We start from the raw sequence: 7,483 nt of genomic DNA, 5'->3' as shown, positions 1-7,483 counted from the left end.
ATATCATATGATACCACTTATATGTGGATGGAATCTAAAATATGACACAAATGAACTTATTTATGAAACAGAAACAGACTCACAGACATAGAAAATAAACTTAAGGTTACCAAAGGGGAAAAGGGATGGGGAAGGGATAAATTAAGAGTTTGGGATTAGTAGATACAGTCTACTATATATAAAATAGACAAAAAACAAGGTCCTACTATATAGCACAGGGAACTATATTCAATATCCTGTAATAAACCATAATGGAAAAGAATATGAAAAAGAATATATATATATATGAAATTGAATATATATATAAAACTGAATCACTTTACCGTACACCAGAAACTAACACAACATTGTAAATCAACTATACTTCACTAAAAAAATAAATTAAAAATAGCTTAAAAATGTACTTAAAGTAAAATAATCAGACAGCATGGTATTTGGACATGGATGGGTAAATAAATCACTCAGAATGAAAATAAAAATCCTAGAAACTGAGTAACCTATGTATGGACAATTGATGTACGAAAGAAATGGCCTTGAAGAAAAGCAAGAAAGGATGAACTTTACAAAAAGTCATGTGGTGACAACTGATGAATCATATGAAACAGGACTTTTACTGCATATCATATGCAAAGATCAATTCCAGGTTGACATCAGCAAAAATGGCAGAATAAATGATCCCCAATTCTACCATGCATAAAAGCAAGAAAAAACAGGCAAAAACTGTCAGAATCAACTTTTTTTAGATTCTGGCAACTTACCAAGGCTTGCAACAATCTGGAGAATGTACTTGCTCAAAAAAAGAAAAAAAAGAAAAGAACGATTCTCAGTAAGAACTGAGAATTTTGTGGCATTTAACTTACCCCATTCCCATACCCAGCTCCCTTTCTCCATGGTAGCCATGAAAATAACAGACCACTGGACCACTTTCCTGGCACCAAAGGCAAAAGAACAGACCTTATTCACATAGAGTTGTAATTAATTATTTGTTCTGACCTGTCTAGTATCTCCCTGGAAAACTGGCTCAAACGTTAGTTTTTATGTTAGTAACTTGCAGGTTTAGTGTTAAAGCAGCTTACAAATTGGGGGCAGCATTTCCTGCAAACCTTGCAGGCTAAAACAATCTTAGGTTCCTGCCACCTGAGATGATAGGTGTTGTGTAACAGCTGTGGAAAACAATAGACTAACCAAAAAGTTTGGGAGGTTTTATGGAATGAATTGTGTCCCCTCAAAATTCATATGTTGAAACCCTAACCCCAGAATCTTAGAATATGACCATATTTGGAGATGCGTGCACACAGAGAAAAGGCCATGTGAGAGAGGCCTTAGGAGAAATCAAACCTGCCAACACCTTGCTCTAGGACTTGAAGTCTCTAGAACTGTGAGAAAATAAATTTCTGTGGTTTCAGCCACACAGTCTGTGATATTTTGTTATGGTAGCCCTAGCAACTAACACAGGAGGAACGTCCCTAAAACTCTGGAAAGTTGCAAAATATTCCTGGGATCTAGAAGGGAATCTAGAAGGTCTATAATTTTCCAATGTCACATTTTATGATAACATTTATATGAAATGTGCAGAATAGGCAAATCCATAGAGACTGAAAGTAGAATAGTGATTGTCAGGGGATGGGAGTGATGGGTGATTGACATTAACTCCTAATGACTATGGTTTCATTATGGGGTAGTGGAAAGTTCTGGAATTAGACAGTGGTGAGGGCTATACAACATAGTAAATATATTATAATCCACTTAGGTGTACACTTTTAAAATGCTGAATTATATGCTATATAAAATATATCCCAAATTTTACAAATGCTATAAAAATCAATTCCAGGCAGAAAAAATGACTAACGCATGAAAGGGGAAACTATACATTTTTAGAAGATGCATAAGACAATATTTTTATGATTTCATCTTGAGGGAAAGACGTGTTAAACTAGATGAAAACAGCCATATGCATGAAGGAAATACTGATAAACGCAATTACATTAAACTTAATCTCTCTTCGTCTAAAGACACAATAAAACTGTGAGAAGGTAAAAGAAAGTAAGGAGAGGATGTTTGCAACATGTATATTTAACTAAGTATATGTATATAATACATACCAACAAACAAAAATTACAAGAAGCCATTAAGAAAATCTCCAAATACCAGTTTTTAAAAATGGGCCATAAATTTTACTATACTTTACAAAAGAGGATATACCAATTACCACTAAACATGTAAACATACCTTTAACTTCATTAGTAAATCAGACAAATTCAAATTAAAATCTCAACGAAACATTATTGCACACATACCAGATTGGCAATTACTAAAACCTCTGATGACACCAATTGTTGGTAGAATTGTGAACCAAAGGAGAATCTCATGAATGACTGGCAGATTGTAAGTTGTTCAACTATGTTGGAAAAAATATTAGCATTATCTACTCATTTAAATAACACTTGACTTGTAATATAGCAATATCCCATCTAAGTATATAAAGCAGAATGAATCTTGTACATGCTTGCTAGTAGATATGAAAAATATTTGCAGCAGCAGTGTTTGTAATGATTTTCAATTGGAAAAAACTTCAAATGTCTATCAATAGTAGAATGAACAAACTTGGAGATATTCATACAAGAGAATAGTATACGGCAAAACAAATGAAATAACTATAGCTATATTTAATGATGTTAGATTGTCACAATGTTGAGCAATAAATAAAAAAGAAAGTAATACAGTAGTGTGCTCACTTTGCATCACACTCAAAATCAAGGAAAAATAATATATTTATAGACATGTTCATATAAGTAGTAAAATTATAAAGAAAAGCAAGGTAATAATTATCATAAAAGTCAAAATATTTAGAATGGGGGAAAGGATAGACACATGAGGGATTTCTGAGATACTAAAAATGATCTATTTTTTTCACTTTGGTTGTTACAAATTACACATACTTCATAATTATTCTTTGCATTGTTTTATGCACTATTATTTATGTAAAATACATCTCAAAATAAAAATAGATAGATATAGATAGATAGATAGATAGATGATAGATAGATAGATAGATAGGTAGATAGATGATATAGATGATGCTAGAACAATTTTCCAGATGGGGAAAATAAGTTTTTATTCCTTCCTCACAACGTATGCAAAAATTCAATTGTATTAGATATAGTAAATACTTAGATTTGAGAGGCTAGGAAAGGCTTTCTTATATAAGAAACATATATTACAAATGTTTAAGGAAAGCAATAATAAAAATAATACTTGAAAGTTTTGACCCTTTCTTGCTGTCTTACTATCTCCAATTTTCTTTTACAATCAATTTATTTTTGATAAGGTTATACATTTTTATGATTCTCTCTCTCTCACCTACTTTCTTGTAGATCTTTGTCTGGCTTTAGTATCAGGGTAGTGAGGGACTCATTAAATGAGTCTGGAAGTGTTCCCTCCTCTTCAATTTTGTGGAAAAGCTTGAGAAAGATTGGTATTTTTTCCTAAGAATTCACTAGTGAAGCCATCTGACTCTGCGCTTTTCTTTGTTGGGAGGTTTTTGATGACTGATTCAATCTCCATATTAGATATAGGTCTGTTCAGACTTTCTTCATGTTTTAGTCTTGGTAGGTTGTATGTTTCCAGGAATTTACTCATCTTTTCTAGACTATTCAGCTTGTTGGTATATAATTGTCCATAGTAGTGTCCTTATGATTCTTTGTATTTCTGTGGCATAAGTTGTAATGTCTCTCATTTCTGATACTGATTGTTCTCTCTTTTTCTTAGTCTATCCAAGGGTTTTTTTGCTTTTTAAAAAATCTTTTCAAAAAACAGTTCTGAGTTTCACTGGCTTTTTCTATTGTTTTTCCATTTTCTATTTTGTTTATTTCTGTCTTTGTTTTTTTAATTCCTTCTGCTAACTTTGGGCTTTTTCTTTTTCTAAATCCTTGAGGTATGAAGTTAGATTTTTTGAGATCTTTCTTCTTTTATAATGTAGACTTTTCTAACTATGAACATTCCTCTTAGTACTCTTTTTCTCAATTTCATATATTTTGGTATGTTGTGTTTTTATTTTTGTCTCGAGGTATTTACTAGTTTCCTCTGATTCTTTTTTGACCCAATTGTTGTTCAAGAGTGTATGGTTTAATTTCCACATATTTGTGAATTTTTCAGTTTTCCTTCTGCTACTGATTTCTATTTTCATTCCACTGTGATCAGAAATGATACTTGGTATGATTTTAATCTTAAATTTGTTAAGACTTGCTTCATGATCTAACATGTGATCTATCCTGGAGAAAGATCCATTCTCAGTTGAGAAGAATGTGTATTGTGGTGTATTGTGGTATTGAGTGGAAAGTTGTAGAAACTTTGTTTGTTACATTTGTTCTATAGTGTTATTGAAGTCCTCTGTTTGCTTACTGATCTTCTGTCTGGATATTCCGTCCCTTCTTGAAAGTGTGGTATTGAAATCTCTTACTCTTACTGTATTGCTATCTATTTCTTCCTTCAGTTCTACCAGTCTATGCTCTGATACTGAGTGCAAATATCTTCCTGGTGGATTGACCCTTTATCATTATATAATATCCTTCTTTGTTTCTTGTGAGAATTTGTAATTTAAAATCTATTTTGCCTGATAAAATCAGCCAACCCTGCTCTCTACTGTTTACCAGTGACATGGAATATTATCTCTTTTCATCCCTACACTTTCTGCCTATATGTGTCCTTAAATCTAAAGTGATTTTCTTAGTACGATAGTTTCTAGGTCCATCCAAGTTGCTGCAGATGGCAATATTTCAATATTTCATCCTTTTTCACAGGGTACTATATTCAGTATCTCGTAATAACCTATAATGAAAAATAATCTGAAATATACATATATGTATTTAACTGAATAGAACTGAATCACTTTGCTGTACACCTGAAACTAACACAATACTGTGAATCAACTATACTTCAATTAAAAAAAATAGTGATTTTCTTGTAGATAGCATATAGTTAGTCCAGCTTTTTATCCCTTCAGCCATTCTATGTCTTCTAATTGGAGAATTTAATCTATTTACATTTAAATTATTATTCTTAGGAAAGTATTTACTATTGCCATTCATTGTTTTCTGTTAGTCTTTTAATTCTTTTGTCTGTCTTTTCCCCTTCGTCTTGCTTTGTGTTTTTTTGATATTTTAAATTGATATACTTTCATTCCTTTCTCTTTTTCTTTTGCATAATTTCTATAGGTATTTTTTGGTTACTTTGGGGTTATGTAATACATATAATTATATAATATTATTATATTTTATAAGAATAAGATATCTTATAGCAGTCTTTTTTTAAGCTGATAACTAGAGTTCAACTATGCTCTACACTTTAACTTCTCCCCTCTCCAGTCCATGTTATCATTGTCAGAATTTACTATCTCCAGAAGTCAGCTTTCTCCTGCCATGACAGGCACCATACAACCTCTAGGTTTCCTCTTACTTCCCGCAAGAGAAAGCATCTAACGTGGAGAGACTCTACGTCTCAAGCCTGACATTCAAGCATTTGCAAACTTGTGGAGGATTTTGATAATGCTGCTAGAGTTTGCTTACTGCCTAAGGATCCTTGGGTTTGGAAAGAATTTAAATGAAACTTTTCACCGTGTTTTTTTTTTTTAAATCTTTCAGAGTGGGTGTCATATGAATACACGTCACAATTTACAGGTATTCATATTGTGTATCCTTTAACACATTTTAGGTATAGTTTTTAAAAATACTTTTGTCTTTAACTTTTATACTAGAATTAAAAAGTGATTTACCCACTACCTCATTGTCCATCTTTATAAGAGCTATTTCTAATTCTCTATAAGGAAAATCACATAACTGTTTCATTAGGGTTGGTTTCTGGAGATTTCTCTGTTTCCTTTGTTTGGAACATCTTTATCTGATTACTCATTTTCATAGGTTTTCTGTGTTGGTGTCTATGCATTTGACAAAGCAGACACCTCTTTCAGTCTTCACTGACTTGCCTCATACAGAAGAAGACCCCTGCCAATCAGCCCGGCCAGAGATTTTGGGGACCTCTACCAACTCTTTCCCTTCCCAGGGAAAAGCAGGCATCTGTGGCTTTTGTCCACTCCCTCCATGCTGAGCCCAGGAGGTAGGGGTAGCTATGGCATCTACCAGCCCAAGCTGCTACCTCCATTCTTCACCAGGTGGCTAGACTGTGCTAGATCTATCAGAGCTTCAAGACTAGTGAGATCGATGTTAGTTCTTTGGTCAGCCCTGGAAAAGTGGGGGCACTGGACATACAGATCAACTCTTTTCCTTCTCAGGGGCAAGCTGAAAACTGGGATTTTTTTATCCATTAGCACTGTGTTGATCATGGGAGAGAAACAATGGCATCCACATACGAGCTGCCACTGGCCCATCAGAACTTCAGAACTGGTGAAACAGATGCTATTTCTTTTTTTTTATTTTTATTTTTCTTTAATTGAAGTATAGCTGATATACAATGTTGTGCCAATCTCTGCTGTATGGCAAAGTGACTCAGTTATACACATACAGACACTCTCTCCTTTATATTCTTTTCCATTATGGTTTATGACAAGATATTGAATATAGTTCCCTGTGCTATACAGTACAGATGCCATTCCTTTGTGCAGCCCTGGAGAGGATGGATTGCTGGATGCATGGATCAACTCTTTCCTTCCCAAGGGGGAAGCTGAGAGCTGAGATTTTTTTGTCTGCTCACTGTGTAGAGCAGGAGATAAGATCAATGGCATTCTACCATCCCAATGTGCACTTCTATTCTCCCTGTGGTGGCTAGATTGTGCCAGATTCGTCAGAGCTCCAAAACAGAAGGCAGTCATCTGAGAAACCCCCTTGGAAAAGACAGGGTCCCGATGCATGAAGCTACACTTTCCCTCCCTGGTATGAAGTTTGCACAATAATGATAGTTAATTACACACCCAGACAATTTTACTGGTGAATACCATCAAACATTTAAGGAAGAAATAACACCAATCTCACACAAACATTTTTAGAAAATAACAGAAATAAGAACATGTCACAACTGATTGTATGAGACAATGTGATCTTGATACAAAAGCCTGACAAGGACATTATAAGAAAATTAATTTATAGTTCAAAACTACTCAGGAGCATAGCATCAAAATTCCTTAAGAAAACATTATGAATTGAATCCATCAATATTTAAGAAAAAGGAAAATAGATTATAATAAAGTGGGTTTATCTCAGGAATGTGAGGTTGGTTTAAAATTCTAAAATCCATCTAAATCACCACAAATCTATTTAAAAAATAAGAAGCAAAAATAATGATCTCAATAGATATAGAAAAGAATTTTTTTAAAGAAATTCAACACTAAATCATAATAACTAATTTCAGCACACTGTAAGTAGGAGGGAACTCCCTCAGTCTGCTAAAATGCTTCTAGCAAAGATCTATAGCTAACATCAAGCTTACTGTTATGATATTGAAGTTTCCACCTAAAATAGGGAAAAGTCAGGGA

This window comes from Balaenoptera physalus, assembly GCF_965194825.1.
Source record: "Balaenoptera physalus genome assembly, chromosome: X".
Lineage (NCBI taxonomy): Eukaryota > Metazoa > Chordata > Mammalia > Artiodactyla > Balaenopteridae > Balaenoptera > Balaenoptera physalus.
Note: the sequence above shows the minus strand (reverse complement) of the source record.